General features: G+C 43.1%; 1 protein-coding gene across 5 annotated transcripts in view; it reads right to left on the bottom strand.

The window, feature by feature from the left end:
- The window catches only part of LOC145412565 (putative monocarboxylate transporter 5), a 473,562-nt gene that overhangs the window by 281,615 nt on the left and 177,268 nt on the right, over window positions 1–14,679 (bottom strand). The gene's annotated exons all lie outside the window — the stretch shown is intronic.

Here is a 14,679-nt window from a genome sequence, read left to right as displayed (position 1 = left end):
AGTGAACATGTGTTTGGTGCACTTGGCAATTTGTTGCAAGCTGAACAATGAAGAATCTTGAAGAGCAATGTGTTTGCATGCTTGCATGAAGCCCCGTTTCAAATTGGAAAAAACTTTTACAGAGACTTTTCAGATGTTGCAACTGGCTTATGAGAAGCATTCTTTGAGTGATTCATGATGTCACATGTGGTTCCAGTGGTTCAAATTGGGAAGAACATCCACTGAAGATGATCCCAAATCTGGACAGTGTTCCACATTGAGAGATGATGATAACATTGAGATAGTGCAAGCTGAGATCCATGAAAATCGTAGCCTGACTGTCCAAAGAAATATGCATCTGTAGAAGTTCGTGCCACATGATTTTAATTGAAAAACTGAAGGTGCATTGTGTTGCCGCAATATCTATATTGCATCTGTGTACAGATGAGCAAAAACAAAACCGTGTCACAGTCAGTCAGGAGCTGCTTGACTGTTCAAGAGCTGATGAAAACTTCCTGAAAAATGTCGTAACAGGTGATGAAAGATGGGTGTATGGCTATGATGTTCAAATAAAAAGGCAGTCATCACAGTGGGTTGGAACACTGTGACCAAAAAGGTCGTGTCAGAGCCGCTTAACTATGAAGGTGATACTGATCATCTTTTTTTTACTGGACAGGCATCGTTCATCATGAGTTTGTTCCACATAGTCAGACAGTCAATAGACAGTTTTACTCTGACATTCTGAAATGTTCGACGGGGGCAGTGAGAAGGAAAAGGCCTAAGGCGAGGACAGAATACCATGACAATGAACCTGCTCATGAATCGCTCCTTATCTGTGGCTTTTTGGCGAAGCATGAGACTACTATCATCCCCACACCACCCTACTCTCCAGATCTGGCCAATGCAGACCTTTCTTATGTTCACAGAGTTGAAAGTCACCCTGAAAGGCCACCAATTCCAGACGACAGAAGAGACAGAAGAAAATTTGTCAAGTCACTAAACATATGATGTTTAGTGCACTTGACAAGTGACATGGTGTGCTGCGGCTAGTGTTAGACTAAAGCTCAAAGTCAATGTAGATACCATGGAAATGGGAGAAGGCAGGGCTGAAGTGATAAATATGAAATTAGTAACTGGAGAGAACAACGAGAGATATGGCAGTAGTGTATGTTCCCCCTAAGACAAGAGCATGGAGTGATGATGAATATCAGGAAATGCTGTCAGACATGGCAAGTTATTTACATAAAATGATTGAGAAAAGCAACAATATAATTTTAATGGGTGACTTCAGTTGTAAAGAGGTGAACTGGGAGGAATGGGACTCAGGAGGCGGCGAGGATTCGTGGGGCACTATATTATTAAATATAACAATGAACAATGTGATGATGTAATGGGTCAAAGAAGAGACACGGTTTCGAGGTGAGGACACACCAGCAAGACTAGACTTACTGTTTACCAAAGAACCCAATGTAATAGAATCCTTGAAATATCTGTGCCCTATAAGAAAAAGTGATCATGTGGTCATTGAGTTCCAGATGATAACAGGGAACGTGGAACCAAGAGACGAGCTTTATAGGCAGGGAAGGTACAACTTTGGGAAAGCAAACTTTACAGGATTGACAAAATTTTTCAAAAATGCAGATTGGAGAAAATTCAGAGAAACAAGAGAGATACAGAGGAAGTGGGATATTTTTCTAGACCTCTATAATTCAGGAGTGGAAATATTTGTGCCAAGAGTAAAGAGGAAAGAAAACAGGAAAAATTAGTGGTTTAATAGAAGGGGTATGACAGCAAAAAAAGAGAGAGAAAACGTGCTTGGAACAACTGGAGAAAAAGAGGTAACAACAGAACAAAGGTAGAATATAAAAGAACTAGAAATGGATACACAAAAATACGCAGAGAAGAAGAAGGGAATTTTGAAAAAGGTACAGGGCATTGCGGTTCCCAGGCTGCCGCTTCCGCCCAATAGAGAGGGGCCCGAACCTGGGAGTAGCGCCCCAGGAGGCTGCCCTATCAGTAGGTGTATAATGGTGGGATAGTTGCAGTGCCAAGACGCGCTTGGAGGGTGTCCCTGCAGCTGTCCTGGCAGGGTGCCCCGAGGCCACTACCACAGCCACTGGTAAGCTGGTGGGCTAGGGGTCTCAGATCCATTGCCTGGACCTGGGACTGTGCAGTGAGTGGGACCTGTGCTGTGTCTGTCCCCCTTTATTAATACTGAATATGACAAAACAAAATAAGTTTCAAAGCAAGCCTGAGGACAGTAAATCACCCATGGGGATGAGGGTGGGTTCATGGAATGTGGGAAGTTTGAGGGGAAGAGCAGGGGAAGTCGTTGAGGCATTCAGTAGGAGGTGGGTGGATGTGGCGTGTTTGCAGGAAGTCCGGTACAGGGGTGGATCAGCCAGAAAGATTGTTGGGAAGGACTGTTGCTATAAGTTGTTTTGGCAGGGGGGGACAGACGGATATGGAGGTGTTGGTGTGATGGTTGCGGAGAAATGGGTGGAATATGTTATGAATGTTTTGAGAGTAAGCGATAGGATATTGGTAGTGAAAATTCTGTTGGGAAGAAAGATAGCTGCGACTATATCGGCATATGCTCCACAGGCAGGATTGGATGAATCAGAGAAAGATAGATTTTGGGATGATTTAATACGTGTCGTGGGTGGTATGCGGGATGATGAGATAGTGATTTTGGGAGGGGACTTAAATGGTCATGCAGGTGAAGCAGCACAAGGTTATGAAGGAGTGCATGGGGGATGTGCATATGGTCTAAGGAATGCAGAACGGGAAAGGATACTCGAGTTTGGGGAGGCAACGGACATGATTGTGTGCAACACATATTTTAGAAAAAGAGACAGTAGGTTAATTATGTATGAGTCTGGGGGAAATAGCAGTTAGATAGATTATTTTCTGGTTAGGAGGGCCGATAGGAGGTTAGTGAGGGATGTTAAAGTTATAGGAAGTGAGGAGTGTGTGCAGCAGCACAAACTATTGATTTGTGATATGGTGCTTAAAGAACAATCAATCAATCAATCATTTCCTGTGGCACCCTCGGGGATGCATAGGGCCTCGATGAACTCACACCACCACATCCTATCTTGTGCTAACTCTTCAAGATCTCCCCAACACTCATCTCCAGCTTCCCGTCTCATTGTCCTCACCCACGTCTCTTTTGGCCTTCCTCTACCTCTCCTACCAAGTGCCACCCACCCTGGTGTACCTCATACTATTCCCTGTCTCCTATACACATGTCCTAGCCACTTCCATCGTGAGAATCTAACATATTCATCGACCGGCTGCACTCCTGTTATTTCTCTAATTCTACTATTTGGTATCCTTTCCCACCACTTAACTCCTAATATTCTTCTAAGTGCTTTATTTTCAAACACCAAGAATTTATTTTCCATAGTCACTGTGCTGTACCAAGAATCGTGTCCATAAATTAAGATACTCCTAACCATTACCTTATAAAGTTTGATTTTTGTATGCACAGAAAAATTGTTATTATTCCAAATATTTTTAAGCATTCCCATTGCCTGATTAGCCTTCTTTAACCTTTCCTCGAATTCAAAGTTCAAAGAGCCATCCTTGGCTAAATAAGTACCTAAATATTTAAACCTATCAACTTGCTTTACAACCATACCTCCAATTACACATTCCGGTGCATTTTCCATATTCATATTGATTATTTCAGTTTTTCCACAATTAATAACCAAACCCACCTTGCGACCTTCACTCACCAAACAGTCCAACACTCTCTGCATCTCTTCTGGCCCATCACAAATCAAAACTATATCATCTGCATAATCTAAATCCAAAAGTTTCCTGTTCTCTCCCCAAAGTATACCTGCATCGGTTTCTGTTCCAACGCATTTCATAATGTAATCAATGACCAATATAAATAGTAAAGGCGATAGAACACCACCTTGAATTACTCCGGACTTGACTTCAAACGAATCACTCAGACAACCATCAACCATCACTTTACAAAATGTGTCCTCATGCATGTTCATAATGACCCTCACAAACTCCTCTGGTATTCCATAATGTCTCATGATCTTCCCCATAGTCTCTCTCGAAACACTATCAAAAGCCTTTTCAAAATCAACAAAACAAAGACTTAACGGTACTCTCATTTCATTAACTTGCTGCATCAAATGCCTAACTATAAAGATCTGATCATTGCAACCACGTCTCTTTCTAAAACCAGCCTGTTCATCCCTCAGAATACCCTCAACCACCGGCTCCAACCTATTTAACAACACTCTACTGAAAACTTTCAAAGCTATCGGTGACAAAGAGATTCCCCTCCAATTACCACATTCACTCAGGTCTCCCTTCTTCGGAACTTTAACAATTACACCATTCTTCCAAACTGATGGTAGTAACCCCGTCACCCATATCTTATTGAAAAGCTTGGTCAAGATCATTATTAATCTATCCCCCTCAACTTTAAACATTTCCGGAAATAAACCATCCTCCCCTGGTGCCTTATTATTCTTTAACTGTTTTACTGCTTTCTCCAGTTCAGCAAGCCTCAACTCTCCTGTTTCTATATTTAAATCTTCCTGAGCAGACGGTATATCCTCTTCTGGTGGTATTGGTCTATTAAGAACTGTCTCAAAATGCTCTTTCCATCTATTTTTAATATCTCCATCTTTGGTCAATAAATTTCCTTCCCTGTCTCTAACTGGTATTTCCTTGCGTTTACCTGCATTACCACTCAGTTCTCTAATCGATTCATATGCTATTCTTTGACTCTGTCCATCATTTTTGTTTATTAAGATTTCAGTCTCTGCAACCTTTTCATCCACACATCTTCTTTTATCTCTCCTAGCTAACCTTCTTACTTCTGAATTCAAACTCCAGTACGCAGCTCTTGCTAATTCAATCTCTCGTTCATCAACACATTGCATCTCACTCCTCAATTTAGCCTCACCTCTCTTTTTCATCATATCCCACGTTTCCTCTGATATCCATTTCTTTCTCCTGAATCTATGTCTCCTTCCAATCGTACATTCAGCAGTCTCATGCAAAACTTTGTTCACATCCTCCCACATCTCATCTACACTTCTCTCCTCCTCTTCCAACGTTTCCAACGCCAAAAACCTTTTTCTGTATTCTAATCTGAATTCCTCCTTTTCTTCTCCTTCCCTTCTAAGCTTAACAATATCGTATCTACCAACACCAGATTTTTCCTTCTTCTGATTTTTAAGTTTAAACCTTATTTTTGCAATGCTAAGTTGATGGTCACTACCAATATCCGCTCCCCGTTTAACATGAACATCTAGCAGAGAACTTCTATGCCTCCTACTGATAGCGATGTGATCAATCTGATTTTTATATTTTCCACAAGGCGACACCCAAGTTGTCTTGTGTATATTGCAATGCTGAAAGAGTGTGCCCCCGATGACTAAGTCATTTGCTAGACAGAAGCTTCCAAACCTCACTCTGTTTTCACTCATCCTACTACCAACTCCCATCTTACCCATACATGCCTCAAATCCCTCATTTGAACAGCCCATTACTGCATTAAAGTCTCCAACGCAGATCAAAACATCATGTCTAGGCACCCTTCCTACTCCTTCTTGCAACTTTTCATAAAATGTGTCTCCTTTCATTCAGTGCATCATTAGTAGGTGCATAACACGCAAACAGACTGATGTTGCCATGATTTGATTTAAACCGTGTGTATAACAATCGCTCATCTATAGGATCCCACTCACATAAAGCCTTATTTGCCTTACAACCCAGCAACAATCCTACTCCCTGATAATGCATTCCGTCCTGTCGGCCAGATATCAATAAACGCATACCATCCTCCAAATCCAACTTATCGACTCCAGTTAATCTAGTTTCTGTCAGAGCACAAATATCAAGTCCGTAATTTTGAAAAACCTTCACTAACTCATCGATTTTACCGTCATGATTTAGCGTTCTCACATTCCAGTTACCAATTTTAATTGTATTTTTTGCATTAACAAAGGAACTAGATTGTAATTGAGGCAACCGTGAGATTCTTAGCACCCCCTGCCCATTTAAGGGCTGCACGGGACTGGGGGCCATTATTGTTCTTTCAGAGTCCATCAAGGTTTCTTTGGCTAACTTCCTGAACACCTCGCCATTGTGTTGCAGTCGCAGTAGGCAGCTAACTTGCCTGATTGCCCACACCCGAAAGACCCAGCTATGCTGTAGCCAGTCACGTGCCGGCATGCTTCCCAGCCATTTCACTCTCAAGGAGTTCCTCTGCCTGAGAAAGCAACCACCCCCCTGCTCCCAAGGGCTTTTGATCTGTGTAGGTAGAGGGCGATCACTCCCTCACTAGCCATATACAGTGTATAGGCTACACTCACCATAAAGAACAAGTGATGAAAAAGAGGACTTATGTACCTAGGAGGAAAATATGGAAGCTGAAAAACCAAGTAGTAAGGGATGCCTTCTATAGCGAGTTGAGGAGAGTGGTGGCTGAACAAGGAGCTGTAGACAGAGGCGTTAATGAACAGTACAGAGCCCTCAAGAACAATTTCTTGAGAGTTACTGATGTAACATGCGGCTGGACAAGAGGACCACCAAGACATAAAGTAACTTGGTGGTGGGATGAGGGTGTAGAAGCTGCAATTAAGGAGAAAAGAAGGCTTTTCCGGGAATGGAAAAAGGGTGGTAGCAAAGAGGAATATTTGGCTGCCAAGCGTAGGGCTAGAAGAGAGGTATACAGGGCAAAGTCTGAGTCACAGAGACAATTACTTGATAACCTAAATCATGGGGAAAGGAAAAATATATTTAGGGTGGCAGGTCAGGTGAAGAGGGATAATCGGGATATCATGGGTGAGCAGTGTGTGAAGGATGATGAAGGAAGGGTAGTAGTGAACAGTGAGGATATTAAAGATGCATGGAGGGAGCATTATAACCGGTTGTTGAATGAGGAGTTTGACTGGGACAGGGAAGGTTTGGAGCCAGCAGATCCAGTGTTTGGCCCTTGGCCTTTGATTGATACTGCTACTGTGAGTGAGGCAATAGGCAGGATGAGGGTGGGGAAGGCAGCAGGTGTGTCTGGGTTGACTGCCGAAATGTTGAAGGCCTCAGGCGATATAGGGGTGAGTTTAGTCACTGACCTGATAAACAGGATTATTTATGAGTGTGTTGTCCCAGATGATTGGCTGAAGAGTGTAATTGTAAATGTGTATAAAGGGACGGGTGATGCCCTGGAAAGAGGAAATTATAAAGGTATAAAGCTTTTAGATCAGATAATGAAGGTAATAGAGAGAGTTTTAGAAGGTATGATTAGAAAAAGAGTGAATATTGATGAGATGCAGTTTGGTTTTATGCCAGGTAGGGGGAACACTGATGCCATATTCATTGTTCGACAGCTTCAGGAAAAATATATGGGCAGGAGAAGGGATCTTTATTTTGTTTTTGTTGATTTGGAAAAGGCCTTTGACAGAGTCCCTAGAGAGGTGGTGAAGTGGGCAATGAGAAAGCTTGGCTTGGAGGAGTGGCTGGTTGGGGTGGTTATGGCCATGTATGTGGGTGCTCACACCCAGGTGAGAGTGAATGGAGATTTGAGTGATGAGTTTTCCGTGAATGTTGGTGTGCATCAGGGGTCAGTCTTGAGTCCCATGTTGTTTATCATGGTACTTGAAGCACTTTCACGTGACTTTAGAAACGGACTCCCGTGGGAGTTGTTGTATGCTGATGATTTGGTGTTGATTGCAGAGAATGAAAGGGAGGCGGAGGAAAGGTTTAGGAAGTGGAGAGATGGTATGGGGCAAAAGGGTTTAAGGGTAAATGCAGATAAAACAAAAGTGATGATATCTAGGGTTGGTGGCAATACTGTCAAAGACGAGGGAGAGTGGCCATGTGCAGTTTGCCACAAGGGCGTGGGAAGTAATTCCATCTTGTGCGGTGTGTGTGATAAATGGGTGCATAAGAGATGTAGTGGTATCAGAGGTAGACTGCGAGATAATGCTGATTTTATGTACGGCGTGCCGGGTGAGCAGGTGGAGATCGTCAGACGTGAAAGGATTGAACTTGCTGGTGAATCTCTTGAGTGTGTGGAAGAGTTTTGTTATTTGGGAGACATGTTGTGTGCTGGAGGTGGGGCTGGAGCTAGCTCTGTGGCTAGGGTCAGAAGTGGTTGGAAGAAGTTCAGGGAGCTCTTGCCTCTCCTGACATTGAGAGGGCTCTCCCTCCGTGCTAAGGGGTCTTTGTATGCAGCATGTGTTAGGAGTGTAATGCTGTATGGCAGTGAGACCTGGGCAGTGAAGGAGGAAGATATTTGCCGGCTCAGACGTACAGAAATGACAATGATTAGGTGGATGTGCAGTGCGTCCCTGCGTCCAAGGCCTGGAGGGGCTGGGTTTACAATGAAAGAGTTGAGAGGTAGGATGGGACTGGAGTGTATTGGTGTTGTGATGAGGAGAGGTAGATTGAGGTGGTTTGGACATGTGGAGAGGATGGGGGATGACAATTGGGTGAGGAAGGTGAGAAGTGTTAATATTGGGAGTGGGGTTATGAGGGGTAGACCGAGAAAGACATGGGATGAGGTCATTAAGTGTGACCTTAGGGTTAAAGGACTGAACAGGGAGGCTGCAATGGATCGTGCAGCGTGGAGAGCTGCCATTAGGTGACCAAGGCCGACACATGCAAGCATGTTGGAGCCTTTAAAAACGAAAACGAAACGAAAACGAAAACGAACGAAAACGTATAATAGACAAATGTAAGGATGAACCCAAACTGTTTTATAGATTTGTTAACGGCAAACTGAAACAAAAGGGAGGAATCACCAAACTGATAGTAGCAGGAGAGGGCTATAAGGATGGGGCAATGCAAACAGAAATAATGAACAAACGTTTCCAGTCAGTTTTTACTAATGAAAAGGAGTTTGTGGAAGGGGAGGGAGTGACTAGAAATGTAGTGATAAAAGATATAAAAGTGGAGGTACAGGAAGTGTATAAATTACTAGAAACTCAAGATGTAAGGAAAGCCCCAGGTCCAGATAGAATCTCTAATTGGGTACTGAGGGAATGCAGAAAACAACTGGCAGATAAGATTCACAGTTTAATCGTGTGTTCTCTGGAAGAGGGGAAAATGCCTCAAGAGTGGAAGAGGGCAAATGTGGTACCAATTTATAAGGGAGGAAACAGGGAAAAATCCCTGAATTATAGACCAGTGTCCCTAACCAGCATGGTCACAAAATTGTGCAAAAGAAATCTGAAAGATAGATGGATAAAATATCTGGAAGAGATGAATATTTTGGCTGAATGTCAGTTTGGATTTAGAAGTGGAAGGTCATGTGTTTCCAACTTGTTGAGTTTTTACTCAAGAGCGATTGATGTGCTACAGGAAAGAGATGGTTGGGTGGATTGTGTGTATTTAGATTTGGAGAAGGCCTTTGACAAGGTACCCCATAAGAGACTAATGTGGAAACTAGAGCATATAGGAGGACTGAAGGGGAACCTCTTGGAATGGATGAGAGACAGACAAATGAGAACAGTAATAAAGGATAAGATCTCTGGATGGAGGGAAGTAACAAGTGGAGTCCCACAGGGCTCGGTGTTGCCACCAGTAATGTTCCTGATTTACGTAAATGATATGGTAGATGGACTGAACAGTTAAGCAAGTCTGTTTGCTGATGATGCAAAGATCTTGAGGAAGGTAGAGGTTGACGAGGATTGTAAAATGCTGTAGGAAGATCTGGATAGGACACACGAATGGAGCCGGATGTGGGAAATAAAATTCAATGCAAAGAAATGTAAAATATTGGAAATGGGTAAAAGTAACAAGAGGCCATCATTGAATTATTTGATGGGTAATGAACCAATCACAAAAGTGAGAGAAGAGAAAGATTTGGGTGTGCTGGTCCAGGACAGTTTGTCACCTGAAAAACACATTAACAAGACAGTTAGAGAGACGTATAAACTCCTGACTAATATAAAAGTAGCTTTTCATTAAATGGATGAGGAGATGATGAAAAAATTGATAGTGGCCATGATTCGCCCCAGGTTAGAATATGCAGCAGTAGTGTGGTCCCCACACAAAACAAAAGATATAAACAAGATTGAGAGAATACAAAGAACAGCAACCAAGATGGTCCCCAGTCTGTCAGATCTGTCGTACAGAGAGAGGCTGGAAAAGCTGGATTTGCCTTCCTTAGAGGAAAGAAGAAAGAGAGGCGACATGATTGCGGTGTTCAGGACCATGGTGGGAGTAGATAAAATTGACAAAGAAGATCTGTTTTTATGGGATAAGAGAGTAACAAGAGGACACGGGATGAAACTGAAGAAGCCAAGCTGCTTGAAGGATATCAAGAAATACAATTTTCCTTATAGATGTATAGACTTCTGGAATAGCCTGGACAAAGAGATCGTCCAGTCTAAAAACTTAAACGAGTTTAAAGCTAAATTTGACTTATTGAGAAATGGAGACGGGACCCCACGAGCGTAGCTCATTTCCTGCATATCACAATTAGGTAAATACAATTAGGTAAATACAACACTCCCGTCACGATCACGCTACACTGGCTAGTTGGTTCAAGACTTAAAAAGTTTGGTTTATTTTTGGACAGAAGTCACATAATCACCTGAATGTAGCAGTGTGTTGTGTCGATTTAAAAAAAAAAAAAAAAAAAAAAAAAAAAAAATATTATTCCTACCACACCAAGACACCCTTATTTATGTATATTTCGCTATTTTATTTCACTTTGCTATCACAAGTTTTCCACCAGCTTCATTCCTAAAATTAACTTTCAATCTTTAACTTTCTGCTGGTTTAAACACATAACTCATTCATTCTCCTAACCACACTAATGACATCCACCACCAATCCACACTGTCTGCATACTGTACTTTCTCTTTGTCTGCCTGTCTGTCTTGTAATTTACCTGACTTTGGGTGGCAAAAGCTAGACTACCTAATACATTCCCTAAACCATCCAGTCCTCTAATACATAAAAAATGATGCTACATAACTAAAGTTATTTTAACCCAATTTTAACACACTTTGTTTCCACTTGAACTGAACTCACATTCACACACACAAAAATGTGCTCCTGAATCCTTAAACCACGGACTATTTATAGCGTCCAATTCTTCTCTTACTACGGGCAATTTTCTGAAAACAGCCTGTTTTCAAAAATTAATATCTCAGAAACTATACCAGATAGGGAAATAAATTAAAGACCAAATGCTCACCAACTCTTCTTCTTGCTAATGAAAGTATCCCTAGGTCTGTAGGTTGTCGCATCGATGAGTAAGGACGTAATGAAGAGGAGTAATTTTTGGCACGAGGTAGGCTGTATTCGTGTGTTAGTGCGTGGCACCGATTTTGGCTATGCTCCCAATGTGATAACTTCTCCATTACTAGACAAACTAAACACAGTGGTGTCCAAGGCATACCCTATGGCACAATCACCAAGTCCTTTCCCAGCATCCTTGGAAAGAGGTTTGGGAGGGGTCGATGAGGCAAAAGTCCATGTGAGATGGGAATGGAATTGAATGAGAAGGGTTAAGGAAACATCGTCTTACACCTGGCAAAGTTACAGAAACACCTGAGGTATGGCTGGCTCAACTGGCAAGAGTCTCTCCTTAGATTTTGGTGATAAGATAAAGTGGCGGCCACTTCAAACTGTGCTGGGAAAACAAGTGCGGTTCCTATCAACACCTGGCAGACTCACACCACCTCTTTCATGTCGGTCTGTACTGACAGCCAGCAGCCTCACACCACCTCTTCTGTGTCAGTCCATACCAAAACCCGGCGGTTAGGAAAGCACTTGACCATCACCTGCTCCATCCATTTCTACAAATACCATAGTTTCACATGCACTCTAAAGAAATATCATTTGAAATGCCCTCAATTAGTATCCCTCAAATAGTGACCATGTCTAAATACCAAACATTTAAGAGTTGGCAGCCACACAAACACAAGCAATTAAGTATCTAAAGTAGACCCTTGCTCTATTTAACCTCGATGTAAAGAATTTTGGATTTACTGAATTCATAAGAGCTCATTAAACTTTCACTGGAATATTGAACAATGGACAATAAAGCGAGAACATCACACAGCCCTTCCAAACATCTCTGAGCCCAGCAAACTGTTTTTTGGCTGTAATGAATAATGGTCAATAAATGAGGTGCATTACATGACCCTTCTAAACCACTCCCAACACACAGGGTGACACAACACAGATGCCAAGGCTAGTAATGGTTTCTCCCATGCACTTGGGCTAGGAGAGAGAGATCGGCTGGCAGGAATAGGTGACAAGTTTTGTTATTTGGGGGCTACTTTTAGGTGGGAACAGAGTCAGTGACACTCTAGAACACATGATTTGCCTCAGTCTTGCCACATCTCTTGTTGCATTCAGACAACTGTGTTCATGTCTCATGTTTCTCAACTTTGCCAAGTGTTCTCTCACTGTAACTGTGAAGAAAGGCTTGTTGTAAGAATCTCCCAGCACCTCTTCTGAGAAGGCAAACAGGAGGAGTCTTTCCAATGTGGAGAAGATAGATATGAGTGAGGCCCTCGAGAGAGGCATGAGCAGGACCGATCTCATGCACAAGTGTGACCTCATGAAGATGATCCTTCACGGCATCCTGAAGGCTTAAAATAAAACAAAGGATGGAATGAAGAAAATGGAAAGTTGGAAGATGGGGAAGAGTGTGTTATGGATCAGGAAGCTGCCCAAAAAGAAGCTGGACACAGTCCCTGTGCATGGCCTGGCTATCCAACATGGAGCTCAGAGGTTTGCTGCACACCTTGGAAAAGAGGATTTCACATGTAATGACGGCTGGCTGTGGAGGCTCAGGAGGTGCCATGGCATTGTTTACAGAACCATAACTGGAGAGCTGCTCCGTGCCGATGTTGATGCTGTGGAGCCATTTGTTAGGCATTTTCGAAAGCTGATGGAGGAGGAGGAGGGTCTGCATGAATTCCAAATTTACACTGCAAACAAAACTGGGCCCTATTGGCATGCACTTCCCTAACACAACCAAGCTTCCAAAGATTATAGCAGCATTCCAGGGCATAAACCAAAGAAGGAACAGTTCTTCATTCTGGCCTGTGCCAATGCTACAGTACAGCCAGTCATAACAGGTGGGAACAAGTAACCCAGGTCACTCAAGGACATATGGCCAAGCTTCCAGTGGAGTACCAGGGAAACAAGTCTGCCTGGTTTACCAAGGATATCATTACAGACTGGTTCCACCACAGCTCCGACCCTTCTGTAAAGCAGCACCAAAGACAGTATAGCATCAGTCCTGTCGAAATGAAGGCTGAGCTGCTGTTGGACAATGTCCCAGCCCATCCTTCCTCCTCTGCAGCATGGATGGATGAATCAAGGCCTTGTTCCTGCCAATCAACACCACTACCATGATCCAGCCATGGACCAGGGAGTCACAGAGAGTGCCAAGAAATACTACAGTAACCTCTACCTGCAACAGTGCCTTGCTGTGATGAGGATGGGATGGATCAGGCTGACTATGAGGACATCAGAGGCACAAAAATCCTGCATAGGTTCAATAACAACACCACAAAGGATGCCATCTTCAACTGGGTAGATGTGTGGAAGAAAGTGCCACCTGTCACAAACTCCTCAAGAAACCCAAAGACTACAGCACCACAGCATGCTTTTGAGGGTTTTGAGGGATCTAGGATGGTAGAATTGCTGACAGCTGCCAGGTAGTGAAATTATGCCAAGGAGGAGCTGCAAGAATGGATGGATAAGGATGCTAGTGTGCCTGACTACTATCACCACATGAAGGAGGAGACTGTGGTAGACCCCCAGAAAGACAGGACAAGAGATGACAGGGAGGAGGAGGAGGAGGAGGAGGAGGAGGAGGAGGACTGTCTCTAGCTGCAGGCACGGTGCTGTAGACACAATCCTGACCATCATACTGTATGTGGAATTGGAGGACCTCTTGTTCAACATTATGAGGTCATGGGGCTCATCAGGCTGGAGTTCATGCAGCAGCAGCAAGAGAAGATCTAACCTAAGATTTCCCATTTTATCAAGCCTCTGCCCTCTCCTACTGCCAGGGGGTTCTGCACAGAGTCAGACCCCCACTATGTCAGTAGCATCAACTTCCTCAGCCAGTCTCCACATAGCCTCATGATCCAGCACTAGCCTCTAGGACTCCAACCCCCCAGTAACTCAGGGCTCTCTATATCAGACATGACACCAGAGCCACCAGAAGTCACCTTTGCTGATACTGACGATGAGTGACAGTTCACTTAAGGTACAGCCTGCAAGACGAGTGACACTATAAACAGTGTAAAGCCACCCTCCTCCCTAGACATCAATTTCTATTTGCAAACACTAGCACTCACTACCACTTGGCAAACAGAACCCAAACTCACAACAGATCACCTCCCCATCATTATTACTACAGAAACATAATCCAAACCAGAGTGCTCACACTTCAGATACTCAAACTACAAAAAAGCAGACTGGACAAAATTCACTGAAGAACAGAACAATACTTCAGCAAACAAAACAACACACCCATCACCAACATTAACAGATGCATTAAAAAGATCAACAATACCCTACTCAATGCACAAAAACACAACATTCCACAAGGCAACAGAAGATACTTGCAACCAAAACTACACCACAGACTGCCAATCTCATAAGACAACACATTAGACTTAAACACAACTCACCTCTTCCACACACACAAGACACCATCATAAGGGTCCAAGAACTAAA

Source organism: Coenobita brevimanus, chromosome 93, assembly GCF_032717465.1.
Source record: "Coenobita brevimanus isolate Jiangsu-jjx chromosome 93, ASM3271746v2, whole genome shotgun sequence".
NCBI classification, from domain to species: Eukaryota; Metazoa; Arthropoda; class Malacostraca; order Decapoda; family Coenobitidae; genus Coenobita; species Coenobita brevimanus.
This window is presented reverse-complemented; position numbering and strand designations above follow the sequence as displayed.